This window comes from Sceloporus occidentalis, unplaced genomic scaffold (assembly GCF_023333645.1).
Source record: "Sceloporus occidentalis isolate IW3139 unplaced genomic scaffold, rSceOcc1.0.p SCAF_6, whole genome shotgun sequence".
Taxonomy (NCBI): Eukaryota; Metazoa; Chordata; class Lepidosauria; order Squamata; family Phrynosomatidae; genus Sceloporus; species Sceloporus occidentalis.
In genome coordinates this window covers 85,563,204-85,576,770 of record NW_028316986.1, presented here as the reverse complement: position 1 = coordinate 85,576,770, position 13,567 = coordinate 85,563,204, and the positions used below count along the sequence as shown (strand labels likewise).

Below are 13,567 nucleotides of genomic sequence, written 5' to 3'. Positions count from 1 at the left end.
GCAACAAATCATTCACAGAGAAATCCTGTTTATGATTTGTTGCTGGAGCATTCCTGGTTCTTCCCAGGATAAGTCCTCTTTAACTGCGATGTGTAGGGAAATCTTTCCTGCGATCATGCAAATGTCCCAGGAAAATGCCTTTTTAAACCTCCGATTCCCCCCCCCCCCCCGTGTGTTAAAGGCCTATGTTTGGCTTCCCCTTTCCTCCATATAACAAATCCCAAGAACATAAGGGAGGAGCTAAAGCACAGTGATCAAAAAGCCCCTTGAAAATACAGTGGTGCCCCCACATTTGTTGGGGTTAGGGGTAAGGACCCTCATGAATATGGAAAAACCACAAATGAAAAAAACCACTATTCTCTAGGAACTTGTAGGTTCCCCAGCACAACTCTATGGTCAACGTCTGGCAGAGTTGCGCTGGATGACTTTGGCCTGTTACAGACTGCCAAAATAAAGCTGCTTCGGGTCTCTTTGGAGGTATGCTATTGAAATGATGCATGGGTCCTAAGAGTCCGGAGGTCGCACCAAAGCCACACTCCATTCCTAAGCACTGGAGTGCAGCTTTGGTGCAGCATCCGGATTCTTGGGATGCATGCATCATTTAAATAGCATACCTCCAAACAGACTCGAAGCAGCTTTATTTTGGCAGTCTGTAACAGGCCCTAGAGATTCATAAAGAGAACGTATTAATCAAAAAAACTGCAAATAAATCCACAAAGGTCAAAGCCACACACGTGGAGGGCAAACTTTGTGAACTAAGATTAAAAAGTGACCTCTCATTCTGATCAGCTCCATTCCTTTCTTTACCTCTATCCCACACCATTGGTATTTTCTTAGAAATACAGCCTAAAAGACAATTTTGTTTGCTTGCTTTGTTGAAGCCCAAATGTCGTACAGAACTTTGTCCTAGATTCTAGTAGCTTCTAAAAGGAAAGCCTATGTCGCCTGTAGAATTGCCACAATCAATCCAAAATGTACCAATTCAGTTTGAACTTCTTGCTTGATAAAAATGTAAAGCATATCCTTAATAATTACATAGGACTGATTTTAAGATTTGCATTCTTTCTCTAAACCATCAAATTTAAAGTTTGTTGTTGTTGTTGTTGTTTTAAATCTAGGCTACATGCGAGTTCTCCCCAAGAAACAAGATTTTATTTGACATTGTGTTCAAAATGTAAAAAGCTTAATTCTTTATTAATTACTCTGGAATAGCTACCATTTAATAGTTCTATATTCACAGTCTCCAACATGGATTAAAAATATAATTGTTCCTTCCAAGAATTGGAAAGGTTGGGAACTATTTTAAATGTCATGCCACAGATTAAGGTAGGGAACTGTTTTGAATGAATGCCATAGATTAAAGTGTGTGTTTATACCAGGTACAGGCAAAGTGTTGCTTTCTAGATGTTGCTGGATTGCAATTCCCAGCACCCTTCACCATTGCGTATGCTGCTCACATGGGAGTTGAAGTCCTACAGCATCTGGAGACTGCACTATGCCCACGCCACCTTAAGTAGTACTTTATTTCAATACAGACTGGAAAATGTTCGTTTTATGGATTCAAATTAGGGCCAGAAATGAAGAAACTGAGGAGATCCTGAGCATTCTTAGCATTATTTTCTGAGTGCCATTTAACGTTTTCTTGGCACATTGTCTTTTTTTTATTTTTGAAGACGAGAAATAGTAAGATAAAGTGGTGTAATGTGTTTACTGGCAAAACTGTGGTTTTGTTAAGGAAGTGAAGAGCTATTTAGAAATGACCTAAAGTGCTCTGATAACTGTAAGAAGGGACTTACACTTCATCATCAAGCAAACTGAACTGACAAACCACCTTGTTTTTTTTTTTAATGGTCTTCTAAAAAACACAACCAGTTGCTGGTATTTCAACTTTATATTCATGTTTTTGTTCGGCCAGTCTTGAGATGTCATCCCCAGCCTGCTGAGTGCACAAATCTTTGTTTCCAGTTGCATCATTTCTCCATCAGCTTTGTGTGACCAAGAGAGTTTGGCAAGTTACTTCTAAAAATAGTTAGCTGCCATTATAAATACAGGTTTAAATTAGCCTTACTTTCATGTTATTCAAAAGTGCGGCTTTGGCATGGCTTCTGGCCTCTTAAGATGCACGTGTCATTTAAATAGCATACCTCCAAAGTGACCCGAAGCAGCTTTATTTTGGCCTGTCTGTTTGGGCCTGTAGTTTGGATTTTAAGAATTTCCAGAATCCTGTTGGTAAATAACTCATCCCTTATGCCAGCAGATGTGCTTTTGGGAACGTTGAGCAAGGAGCCATTTGGTACCTCCTTGCCCACTGCTTTTGCAAAGCTGTACAATAGTTACAGTTCTACAACTTCAGGCATTGATTTAAGCAAGAGGGGTAAGCCTGTTTCTTCTCTGGCTATTTATCAGCATCTGGACCTATTTGTTTTACCATTTTGGTCAATAAGTTGTCAAAGGGCAGGGTTGCATCCAGGTATTATCTGACAGATGCTGCACAGCCCGGGAGGACAGAGTGTTTCCCCCCTCTCAGACCACCAGCAGAACAATGCTAAAAGACCATTACACTCCATCTGCAGTCCAACAGAATCATGGCCTAAGGCAAGCCTACACACAAGCCCCGCGGGCTGCTTGCAGCCCACCAAAGAGTTTTGAATGGTCTGTGAAGATGTGGAATGACTTCAAGGCTCCTTCACAACTCAGCTTTCTCCCGAGAAGAGGGCCAAGCGGTGGAGGAGGAGGAAGAGAACAGGTGAATGTTTGCCCTGCAAGGCTCCTCTGCCACTTGGCCTTCCCCTGAGAGAGGTCTGGGCAGAGGAGGATGGAATTAGTATCAATAGTATAATAAATAAATAAATAAATTAGTGTAATCTTTCATTTATACCCTTACCTGGAAAATAAGCTGCTAAATAACTACTGCATGTATAAGTCTATAAAGTTTAGTCAAAAAAATGAACCAAAAAACCTGAGTCGGCTTCTCCATGGGTCAATATAAGTACTGTACTTTAAATCTTAGAAAAAGGGAACCATCCCTTGGCGAAAGGCAAAAGTGTAATCTGTCCCGAAAGCATTGACCCCTCCTGCTCTCTCATCTATCCAGTGTTTAGTAGGAGCTCAAACAGTTATGCCTGCTGGAATTTTGTTCTTTGGCATCATTTCACTTGCTTCATCCTATAGTTCCTTGGTCACATGCCCCTAAATTTTACCCTCGACTTATACATGGGGTCATATCAAAATCCATCATTTTAGCCCCAAAACCTGACCTCAATTTATATATGAGGTTGACTTTTAGTCGAGTATATATGATATCTACAGCCTGAAGAAGTGTAGCCTATTTTGGCCCCTACCTACTGCCAAGTCGTGCAGGTCTGGCATAAGGCAAGACAGTGAATAAGATGAGAACTGGCAGGTTTACTCCAGCATTGACACTAAGGATTTTTAATCACTTTGTTGTTGTTGTTGTTGTTGTTGTTGTTGTGTGCCTTCAAATCATTTCTGACTTATGGCGACTGTAAGACGAAGCTATCATGGGGTTTTCTTGGCAAGTTTCTTCAGAGGAGGTTTGCCACTGCCATCCTGTGAGGCTGAAAGAGTGTGACTTGGCCAAAGTCACCCAATGGGTTTACATGGTCAAGCCAGGATTCAAACGCTGATCTCTAGAGTTGTAGTCCAGCACTGAAACCACTGCACCGTGCTGGCTCTGTTACACTGCGCACTAGTGTAAACTCCCCTATTTTTCAGTTTGATCTGAGGCATATCCCCCCCCCCCCTCATTTTGATAAACCAAGGTTTAATTAGACCAACAACATCACATCTGAACTGGATCTTTGTGACAAATTACACCATGTTAATCTGTTACAACAAAACAGAGATAATAAAAGTTTCATTCATTTATTTTTAGCCCCCTGTGATCTAAATAATTTGGGTTGAGAAGCTCAAACTGGTGCTGACATATAGAACTGTATGCAGTTGCCCAACCAATCGGCGGCGGGGGGGGGGGAGCAGACTACAAGGGAAAATCTTCATTTACTCATATAAAAGCAGCTAAAACAGTTAACTTGGGAAGACGTATATTCAACAGTAGTTGAATCTGTAACTATTGGGGTAAAAGTCAGTTCCAGACTAACAAACAACAAATGGCAGTTTCCAGAATATTGAGCCAGAGCAGTTAAAGGGGTGTCAAACTGGATTATTTCTGCAGTGTGGACCCAGCCATAGAGAGACCTGGCTTCTTTTTTGCTTGTGCTGAAGAGCCCTGTGTGGTAAAAGCATCACTGTGCTCTGACTCATCCTCAGAGTGGCTTGAAGTGCTGTAAAGGCGGAAAGGAAGCCACAAAATACAAGTTAGTTCAGGAGCCCCAGCTGGCTCAAGCAGGCCCTTCCTTGATGTGTGAATTCTTGTCATGTCAGGTCACACATTCTGCCTGTGTCCGCACTGCAGAAATAATCCAGTCTGATACCACTGTAACTGCCATGACTCCATGGTATGGAATCCTGGGAACTGTTGCTTTGTGAGACATTTAGGCCTTCTCTGTCAGAGAGCTCTGGTGCCACAAGAGACTACAAATCCCAGAATTCCATAGCATGGAGTCATGGCAGCTAAAGCAGTGTCAAACTGGATTATTTCTCCAGTGCAGACGCAGCCTCAGAACAACAAAAAAGTCAGTGGCTGTGAGGTATCTGTTTTGAAACCAATGATCTGTTTTAATATTGTAGTAGTTCAATTCCATCTTAACTGAAACTTTTGTAAGTTTTCAATTGTACTGTGCTTTTAGACTGTAAGCTGCTTTGAGTCCCAATTTTGGGGGGAAAGTGTGTGTGTGTGTGTGTGTGTATACATACATATACAGTCAGCCCTCCTTATCCACGGATTTTTTGTCCATGGATTCAAGCACCCATGGCTTGAAAATATTTTAAAAAAGTATAAATTCTAAATATCAAACCTTGATTTTGCCATTTTATATAAGGGCCACCATTTTGCTATGCCATTGTATTTAATGGGAGTTGAGCATCCATGGATTTTGTTATCCATAGGGGATCCTGGAACCAAACCCGTGATAGCAAAGGCTCACTGTATATGTGTGTGTGTGTATGTGTGTTTGTATGTATATGTATATGTCAGGATACTAATAATAGTAATAACAAAATTGAAGGGTGCCCAGTCCTGGGGGGAAAAAGCTCCCTGGGGTTTACATAATGACTTAATCTTTACACACACACATATATATATGGGGAATAAGAGGGATATAAATAATAATAATAATAATGTAATAATAATGATGAAGGGGGCCCAATCCTGAGGGAAAAAAGCTCTCTTGGGTTTATGTAATGATTATTATTATTATTTTATTATATTATTTTATTATATATATATGTGTGTGTGTGTGTGTGTAATGAGCTAGATACAAATAATAAAAATAACAACAATAATAATACTGTAATGATGATGATGAAGGGGGCCCAATCCTTATTTGTATCCCGCTTATTGCTCATATACATATACATATAGATCTTTTTGTGGGGCTCCGCTCTGGGCCCCACAACAAACTCCAACTCCCAAAAGTCCATAGCCTTGAGCCAAAGAAAGAGCTATAGCGCTCCCAAACTGGGTTATATTTTTCCAGTGTGGACGCAGCCACCACCCGCCCGAGCCTCTCCTTTCCATTTCTCCTTCGCCATCCAGCTTTTGAATCCGGGTTCCATTATTGACTTGTGTTTGCTTCCTGCGCCCTCCCGCGCTCAAAGTCAAGACTGCTTCAAACAAGGCGGAGGATAGAAAGGAACGTAGGGGAGCTGACGTTCGAGACTCCCCTTTTTGCGCACCGTCCCTTGGCCTCCGGCGCCAGTCCATGAAGGTCCGGGCCGGCGGCGCAGAAGGTTGTCCCTCCCGCGGAGGGCGTCTGTCCTTTGTAGGAGTGCTCTGCGTACTGGGCTTACATCCGCACCAGGATGGCCGAGTGGTTAAGGCGTTGGACTTAAGATCCAATGGACGCATGTCCGCGTGGGTTCGAACCCCACTCCTGGTAGTTGGGTTTTTTTACCAACTTCCCAGCCGCTTCCTAAATTAAAAAGGACGGCGGTGGAAAACACGGTTCCGCTCCCTGTGGAGCTTGGCCCGGCCCCCGGACGGAGGACAGAGCGAGACAGACCGGCTTCACGCTGGAGCTCTGCAGAGATAGACGTGGGGCCAGGAAGGGGGAAAAGCGCGCCAAACAGCTTGGCAGCAAGTCCATGGCTGCTAGTTCTCAGGCTGCACCCGGAAACAATCCATTTTGACACCGCTTTAACTGCCACCATGGCTCCATGCTATGGAATTCTGGGAATTTTTTTAGTTTTGTGAGGCATTTAGCCTCCTCTATCAGAGAAGCTGACAAACTATAAATCCCAGGATTCCTTAGCACAGAGCCTTGGCAGTTGATGTGAAGTCAAGGTGGATTTTTATTACCTCAGGCTGCAGACATACTATACAAATAATCCAGTTTGACACCGCTCTAACTGCCATGGCTCCCTGCTATGGAATTCTGGGGCTTTTCATTTTGTGAGGCATTTAGCCGCCTTGAGTCCCTGTACAGGAAGTAAGGAGGCATATTAATAATAATAATAATACAGTTATAAGCCTACTCTGTTGGAGAAGCTCTGGTGCCACAACAAACTACAAATCCCAGGATTCCTTAGCACTGAACCTTGGCAGTAAATGTGAAGTCAAGATGGATTACGGCTGCACCTGCAGTGTTGAAATAATCCATTCTGACACCATTTTAACTGCCATGGCTCCATGCTATAGAATTCTGGGATTTCTTTTTAGTTTTGTGAGGCATTTAGCCTTCTTTGTGAGAGACGCTCTGGTGCCACAACACACTACAAATCCCAATATTCCATAGCATTGAGCCTTGGTGGTTAATGTGGTGTCAAAACGGATTATTTCTGCAGCCTCAGCTTCATCCACACTGCACAAATAATCCAGACTGACATCGCTTTAACTGCCACGGTACCATGCTGTGGATTTTGTAAAATACAGTATTATCCAAAACCCACAAAACAACAATGCCTTTGTTGGAAAAACCAAAATGAACAAAATAAACGAGGCAAGCTTTTGAAGCTCCACTGGCTTCTTCCTCAGAAAAATGTGTTAAAAGTATACAGCAGAAAGAAATGAGGTTGGCCCAATAAAAGTATTGTTTTGTGGATTTCGGATGATACTGTACTTTGCTGTATGGCCACCACCGCTGCTCCTGAACATGTTTTATGGAACTTCTAGTTTATTGTGACACCAGAGCCTCTGAAAGAGGAGCCTATATATCTCACAAAACTACAAATCCCAGGATTCCACAGCAATCAGCCGTGGCAGTTAAAGTGTTGTCCATATACATTACACACATAACTCAAGCCACTACTGGACTATGACTCTGGAGACCTGGGTTCAAATTCCTTCTTGGCCATGGAAACCCACTGGGTGACCTCAGGCAAATCACACTCTCTCAGCCTCAGAGGATGGCCATGGCAACCCCCCCCCCCCTTGAAGAAACTTGTCAAGAAAACCCCATAATAGGTTCAGCTTAGGGTCGCCATAAATTGGAATTGACTGGAAGGCACACAACAACAACAACAACAACAAATTGTTATGTATAAAAAAGGCCAAAGTATGGCGGGTGTAAAATTGTTCACCGAATGATGTCCCTGACAGCTGTACAGCATTTCCTCTAAAAATATTTGCATTTATTTTTATTTTTAGGGTCCAAAAGACACTGCAGAAATAATCCATTTTGAGACCGCTTTAACTGCCCTGGCTCAGTGCTAGGGGATCCTGGGAATTGTCTTTTATTGTGGCTCCAGAGCTCTGACAGAGATGGGTAAACATCTCACAAAACTACAGTTCCCAGAATTCCCTAGCACCGACCTAGGGCAGTCAAAGTGGCATCAGACTGGATTATTTCTGCAGTGTCTTTTGGGCCTAAGTTATATGTTTGAATGAGATTTGTTCTGTATGTAAGGTGCTTTGGTGAATATATTTATCAGCCTAAAAAAGGGTTTTTGTTTGTTTGTTTTAAAGATGGGGGGAGGGAGAAAAAAAACCTAAACCATATAAAATACTTCACACTTTTTAATTTAAAGCCTTAAAGTTTTAATTTAAAGCCTTAAAGAAACAGTCTATGAAATTTATAAATTGGAATTCTTCGGTTTCTGTTCAGATAAGACACTGTAGCCATAGATATGAGCATATTTGTTTATCTTTTGACTTCTCCTCCTCTCTCTCCTAGAATGAATATTGTGCGCAATGTGGACAAAGGGTCTTAACCCTTCCTGTGAACCCGGTTGAGTTGGAAGCCCTCATTTATATGAATCACTTTTGTTTATCCCTCTGGTTTGTAGCCCAGCATTTCTACAGGGGACTTGAAGCCTTTCCACGCTACACAATTAGGGCACTATGATTCCACTTTAACTGTCAGGGCTGCATCCTGGGGCTTGTACTTTGCTGAGTTTGTACTAAAGCTCTCCAGCTGAGCATTTGAAATGTCCCTGCCTAAACTACAAGTCCCGGGATGCTGCAGGATGTTATCATGGCAGAATGGAATCATAGTGCTATAATAAGGCCTGTTTGGGCCAGAAGAACCATATATAAGGCAAGAAACTGGTCGGCAAGGACCACATTCACACTGCAGAAATAATCCAGTTGACACTGCTTTAACTCGAAGAGGACCAGCCCTCCCTTCAGCCACCATCTGGGAGAGAGAGGCAGGCGAGCTCCACCAGGCCTGCCTGGAAGAAGCAGAGCCCTCCCTCCGGTCCATCTGCCTTGGTCCAGGCCTCAGAGGGAGAGAAGAATGCTGGACCTGATCCCCTCCCCCCTCACCATTCCCTTCTCCTTTTGTGTCGTGTCTTTTAGATTGTAAGCCTGTGGGCAGGGAACTGTCTGATTAAAAATGATAAATGTAAGCCGCCCTGATAGCCATTAGGGCTGAAGGGCGGGATATAAATACCTAAATAAATAAAAATAAATAAATAAACTGCCATGGCTCAATGCTATGGCATTCTAAACATAGTAGCCATAACAAACATGGAAGTTAAAGGAGTGTCAAACTGGATTATTTCTGCAGTGTGGATGGACTCAAACAGGGGGCAGAGAATCTGTTGTCAGTTTTCTCTCCTGGCCTGAGAAGAAGTGATGGACAGCAGACCTCAAGAGCAAGGAAGTTTTGTTTAAAGCAACGGCCGATGGGTGCACCAAAAACCACAAATACCACTGTAATGACAATCCGATTGGTATATTACTTATAACAGCAAGGGGCCAGATTACTAACACATAACAACTCACCCCACAGCCACACTGCAGAGATAATACACGACTGAGTGCTATGGAATTCTGGGAGCTGTAGTTTGTTGTGGCACCAGAGTTCTGCAGTTCCCAGAATTCCATAGCATTGAGCCATGGCAGTTAAAGTGGTGTCAAACAGAATTATTTCTGCAGTGTGGATGCAGCCCAAATCATGCTGGGCGAAGACTGAATAGTTAGAACGAATGCTATGGCTTTCTGGATGCACTTAATCTGATTAAAAAAAACAAAACCTCAGAATGTCTCAGATTTTGTTCCTGTTTTTATTTTGGAGGTCCAAGCATGTTTTGTTTATTCCAGAATATTTTCTGTCAGTACGATCGGAGACCTTTTATACTTGGTCCCTAAATCAATTTATTTTAATCCAGTATAAAATAGGAAATAGCAGGAGCAAAACCTGGGACTTTTCAGTCAGTCTGCATGCACCCAGAGAGTCATGAACTGGGTAATGAGGAAGAGGGATTCTCTGCTGAGTGACTGCAAAATGAACAACACTCAGTATCTATCATCCAGAAGTAATCCTGACATTTAAAACATGGCTGTGGCTAAGCTATGGTGATCTTCAGACTAATACTCCGACTACCCTATGATTAGGAGACTGTACATGTTGACATTTATATTGTTTCCATAATCCAAAGCAAATAGGCACATAGGGCACACTCCCACTATTTATTCTGTGTAACACACGGATCTTATAAAACTGTGCAGTAACAATGTAGACGATGAGTTCCTGTCACCCTGAACAAGAGGAGGAATTTAAATAGGAATGCACTGAAGAGATTAGAAAACACAAGTTAATTGTCTCAAGTGACGCCAAGAATACTTTGTAGGAAGGTGGGTTCAGTAACAACATTCAAAACAACAGCCTGGAGGAAAGGCTCCATCTAATAAAGCAATATAGCATTCATTCGCCCTTAAGCATTTATCAGTTTCAGGACTGGATTAAGAATTTATCAATCTATCAATGGAAATGGTGTATTTAGGCAACAAAATTACAAATGTGTTTAGGAGAGTGACCCCTAGTGGCTCATTGCAGCTAAAAGTATTAAAATACTTTGCAAACCTATGGTAAATTCAGCCACAACAACCCAGGTGTTTTGTAAGAGCTGACTCATAAAAGATGAAGATAGTGAGCAAAGCAGACAAACAGGTTATCACAAACACTGGTATCTCAGGTACATTATCTTTAATGCAAGGCCAGCTCCTTCACATGAACTGTTCACACACCAGGATAGTTTTCTTCTCCTTGGGCATAGCTTGCTGATGTGCTAACAGCCCAGTAGCTAAATAATCTTTTTAATTAGACACTGAGTTGTGTGCAACCTCACAAGGGTGAGCCTTGTGTCTTGTATCAATCAACTATAAGAAACTATCTGGCAGCAGTTTGTGTTTTCAGTTCTTTTTAATGCTCAAAAACCTCCCAAAGCATGGCACCTTTCAACTTTGTTGGACTACAAGAGTGACATACCACAGATTATTCTGCCCTGTGCTCCAGTTTCTCCTAAAAGTACAGGTCCTGGAGGCTTCTAAAAATAGAAAATCTGGTTGTTGGACAAAAAATACGTTAAAAGGTGGTGTTGGGGGGGGGGGATGGGAAACTTGAGACCTGCAAAAACAGCTTTGGGTCCAGGACTAGTGACAGGACTGTTTCCATGGTCCCCCACTTTTTTTTTTTATTTCAACTGTCCAAAAAGAATTTTTATTTTTAATAAAATGGAGCAGGTTGACTCATTTCCTTGTAGTATTGTCAAAGCACAAGCAAAGCCTGAGTCAGTAAGTCGGAAATGAATGAGAGTTTTTAAGTACCTCTTACAGGACATTCCTACCAGGCTTATAGCTCAGTATTTAGTTGTAGTGTGCGTGTCTCTAAAAGTAGATGTAGAGTCATGTAAATCGGTGCAAAGCTACAGTTTCCAATGAGCAAGAATTGTAGGACAAGCAGTCTAGTTAATTTAATGCTATCTGAACAGCTCCAATATGAGACTAGACCTCAAGACCCCAAATACTGTGTCACATCCAAAGTGCTACCATTAGAAAAAGCCCTGTGTTTACCATCAAGGTTGTGAATTAACCAACAGGTTCTCTCAGGTTTGTTTTGGAACTGACTCTGAATTTATTATAGACATACAATGAAGTCTGAGAAGATTCCTACAATATTCCAGAGGAGGCTATACTATTAAAGATTCCCCTGGGATTATAGTCTTGCTTCTCATGCATCCTAAAGGCTCACTTAGGCACGGTACATACCGCCCAAAAAGGGCGGCCTGCCAGCGCCTGTTTTCCCTCCGCAGGGAAGCCGCAGCCGCCAAACCGCACGGCTTCCCTGCAGAGTAACAAGTGCTATGCGGCTCTTGTGTAACAATGGTGGTGCCCATGTGTACAGAGCGCCGCCATTGTGATGCCCCCGTCGCATGTTAGGTTTGAGGGGCGTGTGGAAGCGCCGCCCCGAGGCAACTGTAGCATGTGATGAGGGTGTCACAAAGGGCTGGTCTGTACCGGCCCATAGAAAATCATAGTGTGCAGGGGAAATACCACTGAATGGAAATACATTTTGTAATATGCTTTCCTTTATTTATTTTTTCTCCTGCTGCTTTCAAACTGTTACTATTATTAACCCAACCCAAAGTGTCTTTGAAACTTGCAGACAATCAACACAAAATGTAACAAAACACATCCTGACTTTATGGTACTAAATAAAAGCTTGTTTTCCAAAGAGAATTGTTATTGTTGCAGGTAATGAAAGTAAGAACCTAGTGACAGGAAAAGCATATAGATGATAGTATAACCCCTCATTAAGGGAGGTTCCACATGATGTTATTAAAAGGTTTGCTATCCTTTGTGGAAGATAAGTATCATTGTATCAGCATTTTCAAGCCATTCCAAAGGGTTGCTAAGGGGCAAATGCAAATAACAAATCTCCTAAAGATTTTTACAATTAAATGTAGCCTCTGGAGGCCACTATTTTGAGTAGAAAAACAGCAGGAGAGTGGGGATAGGGCTGCATAACCCTTTCACTACTTGCATGTATCCTATATTGAAATCTCCCCTCCCTCGCATTTTTCAGTGCAGGTTTTCAGAGATATGTTCATAGAGATGAATCTGGAAACCCTTTTGATACAGATAAGAAATCAACATGGGAGAGGAATTTTAGAGGTTAAAAAAGAGAGATAAAATCAGAGCAGAAATGTTTAAATGAAGCAAACAACAGCAAAACAAAAACTGTTAGTGCTTTGTTATATATTTGTACATAACGAGCAATTTTTCCCTTTGCTGTTTTAACGCAGGCACAAAATACTGTCCAAACCAAAATGTTTTATTACTTTTAGCTGTTAACTATTGAAAAACAAACAGTATAGAATAACATGCCCATTGACATTGGACTTTATCACACAGGAAAAATCGGGGGGTTAACCAGCGATTAACCTGTGAAAATTGCGCAATCACGGTTAAGATTTTCACATGACGTCAACATTAAAGTGCCATTATCCTGGGACTAAAGTGGCAATAATAAGCAACAAATCATTAATGGGGAAATTCTGTGGTCATTCCCTCATTATTCCTGGGATAATGATTCTTTAAGTGTGATATGTGTGAAAATCTTTAGTTGCGATTGGCTTAATTGCTGGTTAACCCCCCAATTTTCCCTGTGCGATAAAGTCCATTATCACAGACATAAGGGAAAAAAACTATGTTCCATTTAAAGACATTAAAATTTGAAATCTAACATCCAACTTGCTAAACTTCCTTCAGAATTAGCCCTTTCACATAAATGCCTGACCCTCCTTTATAGTCTATTGCTATTGCTTTCAAGTTGTTCTTTCTAATTTTGTATCATCTAACTTCATAAGCTATATGCTCCTGTTGTTCAGTTGGCAAGTGAGTTGTTATTTTCTGTAGTGGACCCTGGTCTGTGATGCAAAGGAAGACAGCAGACAATCTCTGAGGCAGGCATACAGTGGGTAGCACAGTAAATAACACACTAAATCCTCTACGGAACCATTTCTATTAATACGCATATGAAGATAACTGTTATTCAAACAACAGTAGCGTTAGTTGGAATCTTAAGTCTGTAAAGACCTGTAAAGGCCTTCCTCAAGAGTAGAGAATAAATACTTTGGAGCCTGGTTGTTGCTGTCGGCAGCAAACCACTGAGCAGTGCAGTTCTTGTTAATGATCTCCCTGTTCAGGGATAGATGGAATTTCTCATTTCTGTGTATGTGAGTATGAGGGGGTGGGTGAGTT

At 41.8% G+C, this 13,567-nt stretch overlaps 1 non-coding gene across 1 annotated transcript; it reads left to right on the top strand.

The window, feature by feature from the left end:
- Window positions 1-5,937: 5,937 nt before the first annotated feature.
- Window positions 5,938-6,020, top strand: TRNAL-UAA (transfer RNA leucine (anticodon UAA)). The gene has a single exon. It is a non-coding gene; the product is annotated as a tRNA-Leu (tRNA).
- Window positions 6,021-13,567: the final 7,547 nt, after the last annotated feature.